This window comes from Lutra lutra, chromosome 9 (genome assembly GCF_902655055.1).
Source record: "Lutra lutra chromosome 9, mLutLut1.2, whole genome shotgun sequence".
NCBI lineage: Eukaryota > Metazoa > Chordata > Mammalia > Carnivora > Mustelidae > Lutra > Lutra lutra.
Window position 1 is genome coordinate 66,297,527 of NC_062286.1, and position 17,562 is coordinate 66,315,088.

Sequence of the window (17,562 nt, forward strand, 5' to 3'; positions counted from 1 at the left end):
CCGTGGGCTGGTGTTGCTAATGGAATGTGGGCGTACCTGAGTGGATCCCTTCTGCTTGTCCCTTCACCATCTTGTACTTCCCACATATCACTGGCAGAAGAGCTGACCTTGGGCAGCTGCTGTTCCTTGGGGCTCAGCCCCATGCGGTGTCACCCCAGGCATCCTACAAACCTGCACCCTGAAGTAGAGCCTCCTTCCCCTCGCAGACTCTCACACCTGTGTTTGAGAGTGTGTGACAGCTATTTAAGCCCCTAAGTTTTGGCCAGATACATTGTGCAGCATGAATGCAACAGTCTGCAGCTACAGCTCCCCCCCAAATCCCTTCAGTGGCAACTCCGGACAGCTCCACGGAACAAAGTCACATTCCTTAGCAGAGCTCGTAAGACAGGTGCAGTCTGGCTCTTGCCTCCACCTGCATCACACCTGGCCTCATATCCTACATTACCAGTGCCAACTCCCCATTCCTCTGTGTCTCCTGGTGCTATTCTCCCATGTGTGGAAGGCCTTATCTGCCTTTATCTTCTGGTCGAATCCCACTGGATCCTCCTACCAGCCTCTTCTCCTCCAGATCCCTGGCATCAGCCCATACTTCTCCAATGAAAGCAGAAGTAAGGGTCGCTCTCCACTCCCATTACCTCTAGCATACCTCTAGCCCAGAACCTAAAACAGAACATTGAACTACAGGATGTTACAGGTGGAAGCTCATACCAACCCAGCCCAACCCCAGCAGAATAGTTTAGCCCTAGCTAGAATTTAATACTATCTCTTTTTCACATTCTCCAAACCCTGTGAACTTCTGTCATGCCCTGTGAAACTCCTTGAGGCAATCAGAATGTTGTCAAAGACATTGCCAAGTATATCCCATATGCCTTATTATGACGTTACACCCTAATCCTCATGGTTCCTTGGGGCTCATTAGTTTTAATCCTACAGACACTGTGAATTATACAATCGGTGTACATTTCTTTTTGCACTGGCTGCTGGGAAGTCAGATCTATATCTGTGGCCCACTCTCAGCAATTTAAATATGACTTAAAGAATAGGACTTGTTGGGGCGCCTGAGTGGCTCAGTGGGTTAAAGCCTCTGCCTTCGGCTCAGGTCATGATTCCAGAGTCCTGGGATCGAGCCCCGCATCGGGCTCTCTGCTCGGCAGGGAGCCTGCTTCCTCCTCTCTCTCTCTGCCTGCCTCTCTGCCTACTTGTGATTTCTGTCTGTCAAATAAATAAATAAAATCTTTAAAAAAAAAAAAAAGAATAGGACTTGTTAATTAACATGACTTTTGTCATTTTCTAACTTTCAAATTTCTCCCTCTTAATCCCCTTTTTTTATCTTTCTAAGTTTCCTGGAAACACATACATATGTGTGTATACATACACACACACACATGCTCCCTGCTTGGGAGCTGCTGCAAATTCGCATGCACACGTGTGTGTGTGTGTGTGTGTGTGTGTGTGATTGGAAGAAAGGGGCAAAAGGGGAAGGGAGGCCTTGTTTCCAGTCAAAGATCCTATAATGTTTTCTGTCTTACTCTGAGGACTTATCCCTCTAGTAGCTCCTAAACTCTGTGAAGACAAGGCCTGCTTGCTACCCTAGAGTCAGTATTGAATAAAAGAGGGAAGGAAGGAGGGAATAGGTTTGCTCAAGGCCTTTGTTCCATTTTTTTAATCCCCTTGTCTGGAAAGCCTCATCACCTGCAACACATGTAGAAAACCTCCTCCTTTGGCAAATATTAATGACCATTTAGTGAATGCTACTTTGCAACCCACATGAGTGCTATGCAGTTCAGAAAATTTTTCTAAATCATCTAAGTGTAGGACCATACGGTGTTTAATGCGTTAGCCTCAAACACTGTAAACTGCACTCAGATGATAAGCTCGTCCACTGCTGAAGCTGGACATAAGTAAAGGTACCACATGCACAAGGCTGTGGTTAATCTCCTGTGTTGCGCTGTGACAGGCAACAGGCAGCTATGGAAACAGCCCATCTTGCTCCACCAAGAACCAGTTTCCCAAGCCATACTTTAAAACCCAGTGAAGTGTGGGGCACCTGGATGGCTCAGTCAGTTGGGCGTCTGCCTTCAGCTCAGGTCATGATCTCAGGGTCCTGGGATGGAGCTCCGCGTCGGGTCCCTGCTCAGCAGGAAACCTGCTTCTCCCTCTCCTCCCGGCTCATGTTCTCTTCTCGCTATCTCTGTCTCTCTCCCTCAGGTAAATAAACAAAACATTTAGCAAAGAAAAAAAACTCAATGAAGTGCCCTGGATTTTTCCTTCATTACCTAATTCTGAGTCCAGATCTGGAGAACACGATAGCCGTGTGAAAATGGGACATAGCTGGGGATCCCAGCAGTAGCAGGAGCTTCTGGCTGTGGTAGATGCTGTGATGGATGTCTCCCAAACCTGCTGTGCCCGGGAGCCTCTGTGAAGGTGCTCTGCCCTGATCCGGCCCCACAAGCCGAACATTTAGAAGCTCACTGGTCTTTTTTGTATTTGGTTCTGCCAGGTCCTGTAGCAGAAACTGCCAGGGAAGGATTCATCTAACTGCCAGAAACACCCAAGGGAGAGAGGTCCAGGCAGCCTGACCCTCAGAGCGTTGAGACCTCAGGTGTCTTCTGAGTCATGAAAACAACTGCTCTGTTCCCTCCCCACATCCACCCCATCTGCTTTCTGTGGGTAAGGTGAGGCATGCGTCTCAGGGAGGAAAACCAAAAGCAGAGGACACTTCAGAAGCTTGTATTTTCTGTTGTTTGTAAAGAAAATGAGCAGAGCCTTTGGATCATCCCTGAACCATTAATGCAGTTTCCACTATGAGCCCTCCTCCAGGTCTCTACCCCACAGATTTTCAATCTTGGCTGCATATTAGAATCACTTGGGGAGTTTAATACAGACTGATGCCTGGGCCTCTCCCTAGAGACTTCTGATTTAATAAGTCTGGGGCACAGCTTGCCTATTGGGGTTTTCAAAAACACTCCCACCTGATTGTGCCGTGCAGCAGTTTGAGAATTATTCTTGTAGCTGGTGTAGTGCACTAACAGACATATAGCACAAACCACAAGTGCAAGCCACAGATATAATTTTAGATTTTCTAGTAGTTGCCCTGAAAAAGTAAACAGAAACCAGCAATACTAGTTTTAATAATATATTTAACCTAACCTAATATATTCAACATGTTATTTCAACATGGAATCAACAACAAAAAAAATTGTCAATGAAATACTTTGCATTTTTTGGTAATAAGACCTCAAAATCTAGTGTGTATCTTACATGTACAGCATATCTCAATCCAAACAAGCCGTGTTTCAAGGGCTCAGGAGCCACCTGTGACTGCCAATATTGTGACCACCAGTCAGTGGCTGCCATATTGGACATCACGGCCATAGACCTTTTGGTTGGGGGAGGGAGTGGAAGAATAGGAGTGACACCTCTGGTGGGCTGTGCATGACCCTACCCCACCTATCTTTCTAATAATCCCTAGAATCTGTGAGTGCTACCCTTTAATGGCTCTAAGGGACTTTATAGATGTGATTATGGTAAAGATCTTGAGATAGAACAATCATCCTCACTTATCCTAGGGGGTAAATGCAATCACGTGTATACCTGTAGGAGAGAGACAAGGAAGAGTTCACAAATGGAACAGCAGGTAATGTAACCACAGAGGCAAAAATTGGGGTGATGAGGAAAGGAATGCCAGCAGCCCCTAGAAACGAGGAGACTCCAGGAATGGATTCTCCCAAGAGCCTCCAGAAGAAGGCATGGCCCTTCTGCTACCTTGATTTGAGCCCCGAAGGACTCATTGCAGATTTCTGGCTTCCTGTGAGAGAATAAATTTCTGTTGTTTTAAGCTCCTAAATTTGCGGTCACAATAGGAAGCGAATACAGCCCATTTAATAAGAAAGCACTTCCTTTTTATCTGTATGATTGAAGTTATCACAGTATTTCTTCTTTTATTGCTGGTTGGATACCTATTGATTTTTTTTTTTTTTTTTTTTCCAGAGGGCAGGGAACTGTCTTACTCATCCAGGAGCTCTCTACCACACTTAGCCAGTAAAGTGTCTGTTGCCGGAGCAAGGTAAAGTATCTGAATCTCAGCCTCAGGGATGGCCACATTCTGGTGCACATGCAGGAAAAGCGAGAAAGAAAGGCAGCCTCCTAAAGAGGTCTGTATATGGGAAAACAACAGATCACAAACATCCCAGATGTCCATTGGAATGCCTGCCTGCCCTTGCCACTTGGAGCGTCTTTGAGAAGCTGTGACCCCTGGAGTAGAGAAAAGGAAGAAAGCGCTAAAAGCAGGACTGCCTGATGGGTCTGACCTTCCACAGGACCTGGCCTATCCCTGCCTGTCCCCACGCAGACCCACCTCCATGCAATCTGGAAATTTCCAGTCCTTTTGCTAAGATGCCTGAAATAGAGTTTAGCGTCTCACAAGTGAAAATCCCTCTTCACACATTTGCTCAATAAGAGTTTTTTCCTCCTCACACAGAAATCAGCTGCCCCAAGGGTGTGGAGGGCAGATTAGGAAGTCCCTCTTAGGCAGTTTCTCAAATAGCCCAACCCTGGCACCATCAGTATCACCTGAGAAGTTGGCTTATCATGCCTGCAGTTCACTAAAAAATGATAAATGACAGTTGGAACACTGAGGTATACTCACTACCTTTCAGAATGGAACCTTCCAGGGTGCCATCACCACACGGTGACTGGCCAGGAATGACCATGGTTGAGGCACACCGTCTTACGGCATCTGCTCTGGGACAGGTGTTCTTATCTGTTTTACAGAAGAGGCTCAGACCAGACTCATAGTTAATGAATGCGGACGACCATCCTCATGATCATCTTCCCCAAAAGAGACAGGAGGAGTTTAAGGACTCCGCAGGTGGCTCTCAGGCCCCCAATCTTCCACACAACCTTCCAGAAGTGGTGTAGGGGTCTTCACTAGTGTGTTTGGTGAGACCCAATTTTTTGGCCTTAGCAGTAGAGTGAGCAAAGCATGAGAACAGACTCTGGAGTGGACAGAAATGGAGTCTTGTTGCCTTTGCCACCTACTGAAAAGAGTCCTAATTGCAGAACAATTTCAAAGGGAATCGTAAAATTTCTTCCGTTTGTCTGGTAGCATTTACCGATATTCGTACAGCATGTGCTTTCCCAGGGGAATGTTCTTATGGGACGCTCTCTGCCTGGGCACCACGAAGATGCTGGATAACTCCTACCCCTTCAAATCACAGCCTGATGTCACTGGCCTAGAGACACCGCCCTAATCAGGTCATCTAAAGGATCTGCTCACCACCTGTTTCCTTCATAACACTTATCCTTTGCAATTATTTCTAGTTTGTTTACTTTCTGCTTTGAGCAGGGGAGGGATGAAGGAAGGAGCTGTGTGTATTATGCCTGACGCAAAAGATACTCAGTAACTCTGGGACCAGATAACTGGCAGGTGTTTAATATTTGCTCATCAGCACTGCCAGCCGCTAACCGCTCTGTGCTTTGTAATAATCCATACACCCCACCCCCAGGACCACTAATTCACTTAGCCCCAGGCTAGGCCTTGGAAATGTGTGTCTGGAGGTTGTTTCAGGGCTGATTCCGATGTCATCAGTCAGTAGAACAGCATGTGGAACAGACCCTTGAGCCTGCCTTGCTTCGAACGATTTTTATTCTCTTCGCAGTGAGAGTCACGACAACAGCCTGATCCACACACTCGTTTCTGGGTCCTGGGAATGCCTGAGCTTATCCTCTGAATCCTGTTCGCATGCGTACCACTTGTATGCCCATGAGAAGCTGTGAATACAATTTTAAGGCTAATGTTACCTTCTATACATCGTGATTTAACACTCACCACAGTCTTCGGGAGAACATTCAGGACAGTGGAGAAATTGGGCTTTCTGGGAAACTCATTCCAAGGTCCTTGGAATCTGAAAGTGACATACATCCTTTGGGGGCTTGTAAAAGAACTGGAAGCAGGAAGCCCCTGAGGTTGACCAGATGGGATCTCCGCAGGCTTGTGTGGCCAGACACACAAACGCTCTTGCAGCCATAGATGGGCAGCCGTAGGGTGTAGCGTTCTGGCCACACAGTGGTGGCACCAGAAGAAACAGCGGAAATGAGATGAAGCCTCTGGTCCTTACTATTCATAGAATGGCCTGGGGACCAGCAGCATCAGGTTTGCCGAAGACCTTGCTGGATGCCAGGAATCCCCATCCTTACTCCAGAACTACCCAATGGGAATCTGCCTTTTGATGATCTCCTGGCGATTTATGAGAATATCAACATTTGAGAAGCACTGACTTACACCAATGGCAAACAGGAGCTCAGTGAACCAGAGGAATTCAGGAATTCCTTAGCTTAGAGGAAATTCTACTGTGGACATATTCAAGTCTTGATCATATCCAAGGAGAGTGTGAGTCAGGGAAATGGGGCTTATCACTCTTGCATTCTTGAATGTCCTGTTTCCTTGAGGAGGGTACATGCTAACTGGGGCCAAGGAATGTTCACTAAACTTACTGTTCCCACAGCATGCAACTTTGGGAGCTAGAGTCTGGTTTTCGGTAGGCAGTGACATCAGGTAAAGATCGTTCTGGGGGGGTTGACTTAGATCTGCTTCTGGCATTTTCTCTTAAATACTCTGGGCCTAGGAATCTTTGCCAGCCTGCCTAGATGATGTGTGAATAAGAAGATCACAAAATTTTAGAAAGTGGTTTAGGAATCTGTTCTTCACATGCTCATAAACATAATGTCCATTCCTCAGAGCTGGGTCTTTCCAGTCGGAAGTGTGACCACGTTGCTTTAATCTGCATTAAATGCCCCAGAGGCAAGGTTACATAAAATTGCAAGAAATCAAGAAACCAATTTGGGTAGCAGCTGAAAAACCAAACAAAAACAAAACATTGGTTCTCTAGTTCATTGACTTTCATCTTCTCCCTAAGGCACAAAGAACTCTCAAGTGCATCCTAATATCCCTGGTACTCTTTCCCTTTCGGCCCCAGCCCCCCTCTGCATCCTTCCCCTCCTGCCCCCCCCCACACCACTGTGAATGATCACCAACAACATTTCTTCTTTGATGGGACTGCAAACGTGACCTCACACTTAGGCTCTATTGCAGGGATCTGTGTGATATTGTGGTGCTCAGAGTATGTGTAGTTTGAGAGCTTTTTTAGAAAATTTAGAACAGTACTGAGATATATATGTGTGGTGCGAGTGTGTGTGTGTGCGCGTGCACGCATTTGTGTATGTGTGGATCCTTGCCTTTACAGCAATTAGAAGAAAAGAGACTTTGGACAGTGGAAGGAGAAAACTAGGCTAAAATATATAATTCAGCCCAAGTAAACATGACCATTTTCTCAAGAAATAAAGTAAAAATTAAAATCTGCCCCAGCCAGGATCTCTACTATTTGTTCTTGAAGGAGAGTATGCTCTTGATTATATTGTTCTATGTTTTTCAAAAAAATGAAATACTCAGAAAGAATGCACAAATGTTCTGAGAGTTCCACAGGCCTGTGAGGAAGGCTAGAAAGAGTGCAGGAGCAGGATGGCCACTCAGCCATCCTGACAGACACCCCCCCGCCAGCCACCACCTCACCACAGAGACATCCGAGGGTCCCCTCTGCAGGTCTGCTTGCACACCTTTACAATGACAGTGATAACAAGCATCAGCAGTACTTCTTTATATTAATACAATGAGAGGAACACGTTTGGAAAATTTACACATTGACTCACCAAATGCAATGCTCGGGTAATTTCTATGGATATTACTCATCCCTAGTTTGCTGAATCTCCTTCCAGCAAGCAACAGCGTTCTCAGGGTTCACCACTAACGTAGCAGAGGACTGAAAACCCTTAATTGCTTCCATTCTTCTCTGGAAGAATCACCCATATTCTAAGACTCACGCTGAGACCAGGAGCTTTACAGCACAGACAAATCTGAACTACAAAGGCACAGGGCGGGGTGGGGGTAATTTTTAAAATTACGCTCATCAGCTCCCTTCCCACCTCTCCATACTCATTGCCAGAGCCTTTGGGAGGCAGCTATGCTCACCAACATACCACCAAATTGCCAGAGCCTTTGGAAAACTGTGCAGGAATTAGCAAAAGGCACCGCTCTCTTGAGTGTCATCTCAAATAGTGCTTAACTCTTCATATATATAAAATAAGGAATTAGCCCATACAGTCATGGAGGCTGGGAGGTCCCAAAATCCGCGGTCAGCAAGCTGCAGACTCAGGAGAGCTGACGGTATGTGTTTCGGTCTGAATCCAAGTTCCGAAGGCAAGAGAAGACCGCTGTCCCAGCTCAAAGCAAATTCTCCCTCACTCCACTTTGGCCTTCAACGGATTGGATGAGGGTCACTCACATTAGGGAAGACAATCTGCTTTACTCACTCTACCGATTCAAATGTCAGTCTCATCGAGAAACACCCTCACAGACACACCTAGAACAACGTGTGGCCAAATACCTGGGCATAATCACCCAGGCAAGTTGATACACAAAATTAACCATCACAAGCAGGGTGTGTGGTGGACCACAGGCTGCGTTCCACTCCCCCTCAGCCTATCAGGTGGTCACACTCATGCAGAAGATGATACACACACACACACAGTGAACTTCCCTCCATGTGAAGGACCACTGTCAGAAATGACCTCTTCTCCAGAACCAGGGACACCATAGTCCTGCCTTTGTGGCTCCCTCAATCCCATCATAGTTTCTAGACCGATCACAGTTTGGGCTCCACAGAATGCCCCAACAAAGTGCATTCTACCTTATGATTTGTTTGAATGCAGCCTCTTTTTAATGTTTTACCCAGGGTTCCCCAGACAAGCATCTGAGTACTATGACTTAGGGAGGGTCAAGGCTACAATGTTGAACCCTTCCTTCCGCTGAGGGAAGCAGAGAAATTCCCCTGGACTGGTGGGTCTGTACAACACATTCACTTCCCCCTCAGTGAGGAATGAGAGAACAGAGGAAATCTAAAACAGCAGGAAGAGGACCAAACAATAAAAATTTAAAAAATAAAAAATTAAGCCACAAAGGAAGAAAGTAAACGAACAGGGAGATAAACAGAAATAACCACTGACAAAGCATTCACTGAGTCCTGAGTCCAGCAACGGCACTTGGACAGAACTGTAGCATATGGCATGAGTCATTGTTTACCAGCAACGGCCAGGCTGCTGTCAAGTCTCAGCGCATGTGTAACCATGAGGAGTGGAACGTGCCATGCCAGGACAGCCATGGTTGAGGGCCGGCAGTGGGAAGCAAACAAATGCTACCTTTATCGTGTCTCCAAAAAGAAGAGAGTTCCCTGTTGAAGGCTCACGTGTACAATGTATAAATGTTTCATGAAGCAAACAGTTGGAATAAATGGCAGTTCCAAGTGAGTGAAAAAAAAGGTTTACATGTTGTTCACTAAGAAATATAAACAGTGCCACCAGGGAGAGCTGGAGAACACAGTCCTTGCTATGGTAACAGGTTTAGAAACCAGACATGACTCTGATGTGGAAAACAGAATCTTTTATTCTGGAGGAATAAGCACAAACTGCCTTCCCTTAAAATATACTTTCAGAGTCCATCCTTGAGATCTGAAAACCTGGAAATGAGCCCAGATCCAAGGACAGAGAAGCTTCGAGAATGGGGCTTTCAGATGACGTTTCAGGCACAGAGTGTGAATGAACTTCTGGCCTTTGGATAGTCAAATGGATGGTTGTCATATAGAGATGCATTTGCTGCTAGATCAAAGGCTAGTCTGGTAGAAACTCAGCTTAATCACAGGGATTGGAAACTTGGTTCCAGGCCAGCCTACTCAACAGACACCATGGACTGGGGTCCCAAATGCCCTTAGTACTTGAGCCTCCACTTAGAGAACCTGGACCTTAGTCTCCTAAGGAAAGAGAGTCATCATCCTTGTCACCCTCCCCAGTCCAGCTGCCTGGCCAGCTTCACCTGGCACAGCCTCCCTTCATGCACACTTGCATGTCCAGTGACTGCCTTAAACATAGACGGTCCAGACCTGAGCTCCTGGCAGACTCTCAGTCTCACGCACCCTGTAGGCTCCCCATTTCAGCAAATGGCAGCTCCGTTCTCCCACCTACATGGGCCAAAAGCCATAGGTTCATTCTTGACTTTTTCTCTCATACCCCTCCTCTAATCATCTGCAATTCTAATGGCTCTACCTTCAAAATATACCTAGAATTTGGCTGCTTCGCACTGTTCCCACTGCTATTACCCTAATTCAAGCCAGCATCACCCCCTGCCTAGATTACTGCCACAGCCCCCTAACTGCACAGACCACCTCCTTCTTTTGCCACCCTGAGTCTATTCTCAAACAAGACTAGTCAGATCATGTCACTCCAACATGCAGAAGTCTTCAATACCCCCACGTCACTCAGAGAGAAAGCCCAAGTCCTTAGAATGACCTATCAGGACTTACAACCTGTTCTCCCCACTTCTGGTCATCTGTCTTGCCTTATCTCTGTTACTTTCCCTTTCATTCACTCTGCCCTAGACTCACTTTGTCCCCCTTCCTTTAATATGTCGAACTTGGTTCTACATTAGGGCCTTTGCACGTGCTGCCCCTTCCACTCAGAATACTCCTCTTCCAGGTACCTCACTCCCTCACTCCCTCAGGATTTCAGGTCTCAACGTGAATACCTCCATAAGGGCTTCTCTGGCCAAGCTGCTTCAGACATAACCCCCTCCCCGTGTGGATTGGCAAAGAGCAGGAGGGAGGTGGTCTCTCCCCACGCCGACCCAGAGTCTGATGCTCTTTAATGTTTTACCATCTTGTAACGGAGTGATCTGGAACACGTGACCTCCTGGGCCAGCCAAGGGAAGAGAGTTTACAACTGACTGACACACCAGCTCTAACCCGCCTGGATAGAGGAATGGCACAGACCAGTTTCCTACATAGTGCATCAGCTACAGGGAGTCAAACAGTTTTACCTAGTTGCAAAAGGGCTAGGAAGTGTAGTATTCTACATGCTCAAGAACGAAAGGAGAACAAGACATGGGTGATTTTCTATATCATGAACCATGAGCTGTTTCCTTGGAAATCCTTCACTGCTTGGGCAATAAAGTTTATGTCTCCCTATCTTATTGTTCTAAGATTCATCTCAGAGTGATTCCTTTCCATTCATCCACTCAACAAATACTTTTTTGAATGCCTCCTATGTGCCAGATGTTGTGAATGATGCTGAAGATACAAGACTATGTGAAGTAACCTTATGTTCCTAGCTGCAGTGCCCCATAGTGGGTAGGGGGCACGAGAAACCACAATATGACTCCAACTGCTCCCACCTCAAGTCAATGGCATGCTGCACATGCCCCATTGGTGTAAATTCAGGATGGACAAAACAGTCCTACTCTTCCCAGGAACACTGATGTTGTAAGGGGGTACTACCAATTTAAACATCCTAAAAGGTCTTGCAGCCATCTTAGAAACTTAGAGATCCATTATAGACACATGTAGCCACATAATTCATCATGATCTCCTTTATTCAAGAAATAACTCATAAATGTGCATTTGCTTCTCAGAATAATGAATCAAGCACAATTTCCTTCTTGGGACCTCAGGTGGACACCATGGACTCTTTGGCTGCAATTGCAGGGAAAAATCTAAACATGCTCGCAACAATAAGACTGAGTTTAATTTGCTTTTAATGTAATGTTTTGGAGTGGAAAATGTAAGATAACAACATTTATGAATACAATTTATGTAAATTAGAAAACACATATTCTCCAAACCACATAACACTATATATGCTCCAAGGAAGCAAGCATATCCGTTATTTATGTTACACATCCTAGAATAGGTGCTTATGGAGGAGCAGGGAAAAGGAGTGGGGATCTGGATGAAAGGAGGGAAATGACAGAACGAGAGAGCATCTTGGCGTGAACCATGGTACTAATTTGCCATCAACTGAGGATTACTACTAAGATGTCAGATATGAATTTTACATCTTATTTTCCTTGTTTGAAGAGGCACTCAAAGACATTTGTCAAATGGACTAATGAAAAGACATCAATCTAAAATGTGTCTTTAGAGCCAAATTGCCAAGTCTTCCTTCTCCACTTCCATATCCTATTTTCTGATCTAAGCCCAGATGTAAGTCTGTAAGTAGGGAAGGATGATATATCATGCCCATTGCCTATCAAATTGACAAACAGAAAAAAAAACCCTATAACACTGTGTTAGCAAAAGTATGGAGAAAGGAGTAAAGGAGTGTTTTCAAGTTACCAATAGGAATGTAAAATGGTATGTGGTACGTCTTTCTGAAAACCCATAGTTCTTGAGATCCATATAAATATTCATAGTCTTTAACCCCAAACTTCCATTTTCAGGAATTTCTCACAAGAAAAATAACTTACATACAATCAAATTTTATGAGCTAATGTTTGAGGTAATGTTAATTGAAATAACAGAAAATTGCAAGTAACTTAGATGCTCAGCAATAAGGGGACTGGATAAATAAATTATGATATATCCATATGATAGAGTTGTATTTAACTAAAATGTAATAATAAGAAAATGTTTATAATAGATTATTAAGCAAATACAGCATTCTAAAATTATGCCATAAAATTCCAATTTTGAAAACAGGAAAGATGTACATAAATTGTTCATGGTAGATATCTCCATATTAATATATGAATTGAATGAACATTGAGTGGTGGAATTATGTATGATTTTTATATATTTTTCCTAATATATAAGGAGTATAAATTTTAATTGGAAAAATACCATAATAATAAACATCAATGAGATTGAGAATCTGGTTATAATTCTACCTGTTATACTGTGTCTCAAAAGAATGAAAAGATTTTTCCAAACTAAATTTTTATTTTATTTTAAAATTTATTTATTTGAGAGAGAGAGAGAGAAAGAGAGCATGAGGTGGGGAGGGGGAAAGAGAAGCAGACTCCCCACTGAGCAAGGATCCCTATGCACAGCTTGATTCCAGGACCTGAGATCATGACCTGAGCTGAAATCAAACACTTAACCATCTGAGCCACCTAGGAGCACCCACACTTAGTTTTTCTTAAGTGGTATGCTTCCCTATTTACAGAATTGTCAGATTTTTTAAAAAAGATTTTATTTATTTATTTGACAGATAGAAATCACAAGTAGGCAGAGAGGCAGGCAGAGAGAGAAGAGGAAGCAGACTCCCCGCTGAGCAGAGAGCCCGACGTGGGGCTCGATCCCAGGACCCTGGGATCATGTGGGGCTCGATCCCAGGACCCTGGGATCATGACCTGAGCCGAAGGCAGAGGCTTTAACTCACTGAGCCACCCAGGCACCCCTGGAATTGTCAGATCTTTCTCACATGTGCATTCCAATCATTACTCAGTCATACTTTACTGTGTTACTCTGAGCTACTGCATTATTCCCATGTTAATGATTATAAAGAAAACATTTTGAGGTGGGATTGTGGATAAATAAAATAGTCCCTATAATTTTCTTTTTTTTTTTTAAAGATTTTATTTATTTATTTGACAGAGAGAGAGAGAGAGAGATCACAAGTAGGCAGAGAGAGGGGGAAGCAGGCTCACCGCCGAGCAGAGAGCCCGATGCGGGGCTTGATCCCAGGACCCTGAGATCATGACCCGAGCCGAAGGCAGAGGCTTAACCCACTGAGCCACCCAGGCGCCCCTCCCTATAATTTTCTAGATCTAATCCAAGAATTCATTAAACATTTTGTGAAGATTCTGTTTGTGATTAAGATGAAGGGAATCTGTCTTATTGTCATTGTGAGTGCGCCGTTCGGTCGTGTCAAGACAAAAACTGACAAGGCATTATGACCCATTTGAAGGTGAGAGAGTTATATTAAAATCCAGGTTTGCTTTCACTTAACTAATCAAGCATAATGTTATTTAAACCTTTTTTTTTTTTTAAAAAAAAACCCTGGATGGATAGGTAGATAAGCAAGAAGCGGATGGAGTCAAAATCCAATACCAATATATTTTCTATTTTCCTAGAGATTATAGCTTATTCTTATATCTTGTCACTTCAATAAATGGATCTTCTGGTGGTGGTGGAATTAGCACAAAACAAAACAAAACTAGCCTGGACCCAGATTTAAAATTTACTGACAGCAAATGTTACCTTAAGAAACCACATTCTTGCCTCTCCCTCCCCACGCCCCCCGACCCCGACCGCGGAGCAGCACCAGGTTGGCACCAGCGGCCAAAGTCAGTAAAAAGGAGCTCAACTCCAACCATGACCCGGCCGACAAGACCTCAGAAAAAGAACAGCAAGAAACAATTGAACATATTGATGAAGTACAAAATGAAATAGACAGACTTAATGAACAAGCCAGTGAGGAGATTTTGAAAGTAGAACAGAAATATAACAAACTCCGCCAACCATTTTTTCAGAAGAGGTCGGAATTGATCGCCCAAATCCTCAATTTGGGGGTAACAACATTTGTCAACCATCCACAAGTGTCTGCACTGCTTGGGGAGGAGGATGAAGAGGCGCTGCATTATTTGACAAGAGTTGAAGTGACATAATTTGAAGATATTAAATCAGGTTACAGAATAGATTTTTATTTTGATGAAAACCCTTACTTCGAAAATAAAGTTCTCTCCAAAGAATTTCATCTGAATGAGAGTGGTGATCCATCTTCAAAGTCCACTGAAATCAAATGGAAATCTGGAAAGGATTTGACAAAACGTTCAAGTCAAACACAGAATAAAGCCAGCAGGGAGAGACAGCATGAGGAACCAGAGAGCTTCTTCACCTGGTTTACTGACCATTCTGATGCAGACGCAGATGAGTTAGGAGAGGTCAGCAAAGATGATATTTGGCCAAACCCATCACAGTACTACTGGGTTCCCAATATGGATGATGAAGAAAGGGAAGGAGAAAAAGATGATGATGATGATGATGAAGAAGAAGGATCAGAAGATATTGATGAAAAAGGAGATGAGGATGAAGGTGAAGAAGATGAAGATGATGTTGAGGGGGAGGAAGGAGCGGAGGATGAAGGAGAAGATGACTGATGGAACACTGATGGATCCCAACTTTCCTTTTTTAATTTTCTTCAGTCCCTGGGAGCAAGTTGCTGTCTTTTTTTTTTTTTTCCTTTTTCTTTTTCTTTTCTCTTCCCGTGCTCATATGCCCTGTTTTTTTGTCTCCTTTTTCTCTCCCTTTATACCATGGTTCTCAGCTTATTTGGGGGGGGGGGGGAATACCTTGAGCAGAATACAGTGGGAAAAGAATCCCTACCCCTTTTTGTTCCAAATTCATTTTTGTCCCTTCCTGTCTCAACAAAAACAAAAACTTTATGGAATCAACACCACTGTGCTCTGTGGGAAAGAAGAAAAACCTTCTGCTCCCTTAGCTCTGTTGGAAGCTGAAGGGCACTAGGCCCCTGTGTAGTAGTACATAGAATTCTAGCCTTTTTCCTCCTTTCTCTGTATATTGGGCTCAGAGATTACACTGTGTCTCTATGTGAATATGGAGAGTTCGCATTTACCAACATGTACCTGTCTACTTTCTCTTCTTTAAAAAAAAAGAGAAAAAAACTTCAAAAAATGGGGTTATAGAAAGTCAGCAAAGGGTGGGTTTGAGATGTTTGGGTGGGTTAAGTGGGCATTTTGCCAACATGGCTACTCCTTTGGCATGTTTAATTGTGATGTTTAATGGACATCCTTGCAGTTTAAGATGACACTTTAAAAATAAAACTCTCTCCTAATGATGACTTGAGCCCTGCCACTCGATGGGAGAACCAGCAGAACTTGTAGGATCTTATTTGGAATTGACATTCTCTATTGTAATTTTGTTCCTGTTTATTTTTAAATTTTCTTTTGGTTTCAGTGGAAAGGAAAGATGATGCTCCGTTTTAAATGTTAAGAGTGTGCAAGTTGCTTTGTTACAATAAAACTAAATGTGTACCAAAAAAGAAACCACATTCTTTAATTCTACTGTAATGGATATAGTAATAAAACAGATGTGATTTTTCAGCCTATTAAATACACATCAATACAAAAGTGAGGCATGCTGGTAATTAGACAAAAGGTGACTTAATCCAAGGCAAAAAGTTTGCAGTTAACATTTGGAAAGCAGTATTTTTCAATGGTTGGTTATTATTTTAAGGTGCCATTAAGATTTACAAAAGTACAAGACTTTTTGTTAAATGTGCACTTGCAAGTCCACTGACCACCTGTTAACTTGAACTATTGGCATCTTTGATATAATCTTTTGTTGTGTTACGTAGATTACTTGAGTTTCAATGAACAGCCTATAAGATCAGATATGTTTAAAACTCATAAATGCAGCTAATGTGAAAAACATTAAGAAATCAATGTTTATGTCTTGCTTTAAAAAAAAATGATAACCCTGTCTACATCTGTCTTCATTCACTGCCCTGTCTATATTCACTTCTCCAAATATGAGACATAAACCTCATTTATATCACATATTGTTATGGACTGAATGGGTTATCCCAAATTCATACATCAAAGCCCTAACCCCAGTGTAGCTATGGGTGTACCCCACTTTTGGAAAGTTCTCGTTACACCACTTCACTTTTATGAAAAACCTACATTGGTATCTGTTTTCACCAGCTGAAAAAAATCCAAATAGAATACCCACTGTTATGAAAAAAAGCAGTTATTGTACTATTGCAGGTGTTTTGTAAAAGCAAAGTGGTATAATGAGAACTTCCCAAAAGTGGGGTATAGTCCAGGCTTCATGTCATTTCAGCTTCCAAAATGTTTCACAGGAACACTCTACTTTTGGATAGCTGAGGAAAGCTGTATTTGGAGATGGGGCCTCTGAGGAAATAATTAAGGTTAAATGACGTTATAAGGCTGATGCCATGATCCCATAGGGCCTTAGCATTCTTTCTTCTCCTAAACACAAAGAAGAGGTCATGTTCATAGAAAAGGCAGCTGCCTACAAACCAGAAAAAGAGCCCTACAAGAACTGAACTGTCCAGGACCTTGATCTTGGACTTCTAGCCTCTACAACTATGAGAAAATAAATTTCTGTTGTTTAAGACATCTGGTCTACGGTATTTTGTTACGGTGGCAGAAGCAGACTAATAAATAATCATTTCATGTAATTTGTATATTTTATTGGTACTGTGCACCAAATTTGATTAAGATATTAACTGCTTGGATTCTACTAAATATATAAGCTTCTTCTACTATCTAGACTTTGAATTCATTCTGCATATTGGGAATTACGAATGGATGGCATTTGTGCTACCATGCTCCATTCCTAAATGAATGGTAGATTACTGACTGATCACAGCATTCATTCCTACTGAATCTAGACCACATGTTATAATACTTGTCAGCAATCCAAGCAGTCACCATCAATAGATAGATACATTTAAATTGATCTGTTTGCCATTCATGTATTAGACTATAAACCCATTGAGTGCTTGGATATTATCTTATTTCTTTTCTACAGTCTATAAACCTCCATGTGACAGAAGCTGAGTAAATTCTCACTGAGTTAAATAAATTGCATCCTAAATATAAACCTTCTATAAAGAAAATTCCCTACACAGGAGCTTTGGGTCCTGAGTCAAAATAAACTTGTCTTGACTCTACACAAATTCAGGGGAAAGAAA

At 43.2% G+C, this 17,562-nt stretch overlaps 1 pseudogene; it reads left to right on the forward strand.

The window, feature by feature from the left end:
* The first annotated feature begins 280 nt into the window (after positions 1-280).
* LOC125109822 (protein SET-like) lies at positions 281-15,089 on the forward strand (annotated as a pseudogene).
* The last annotated feature ends 2,473 nt before the right edge of the window (positions 15,090-17,562 follow it).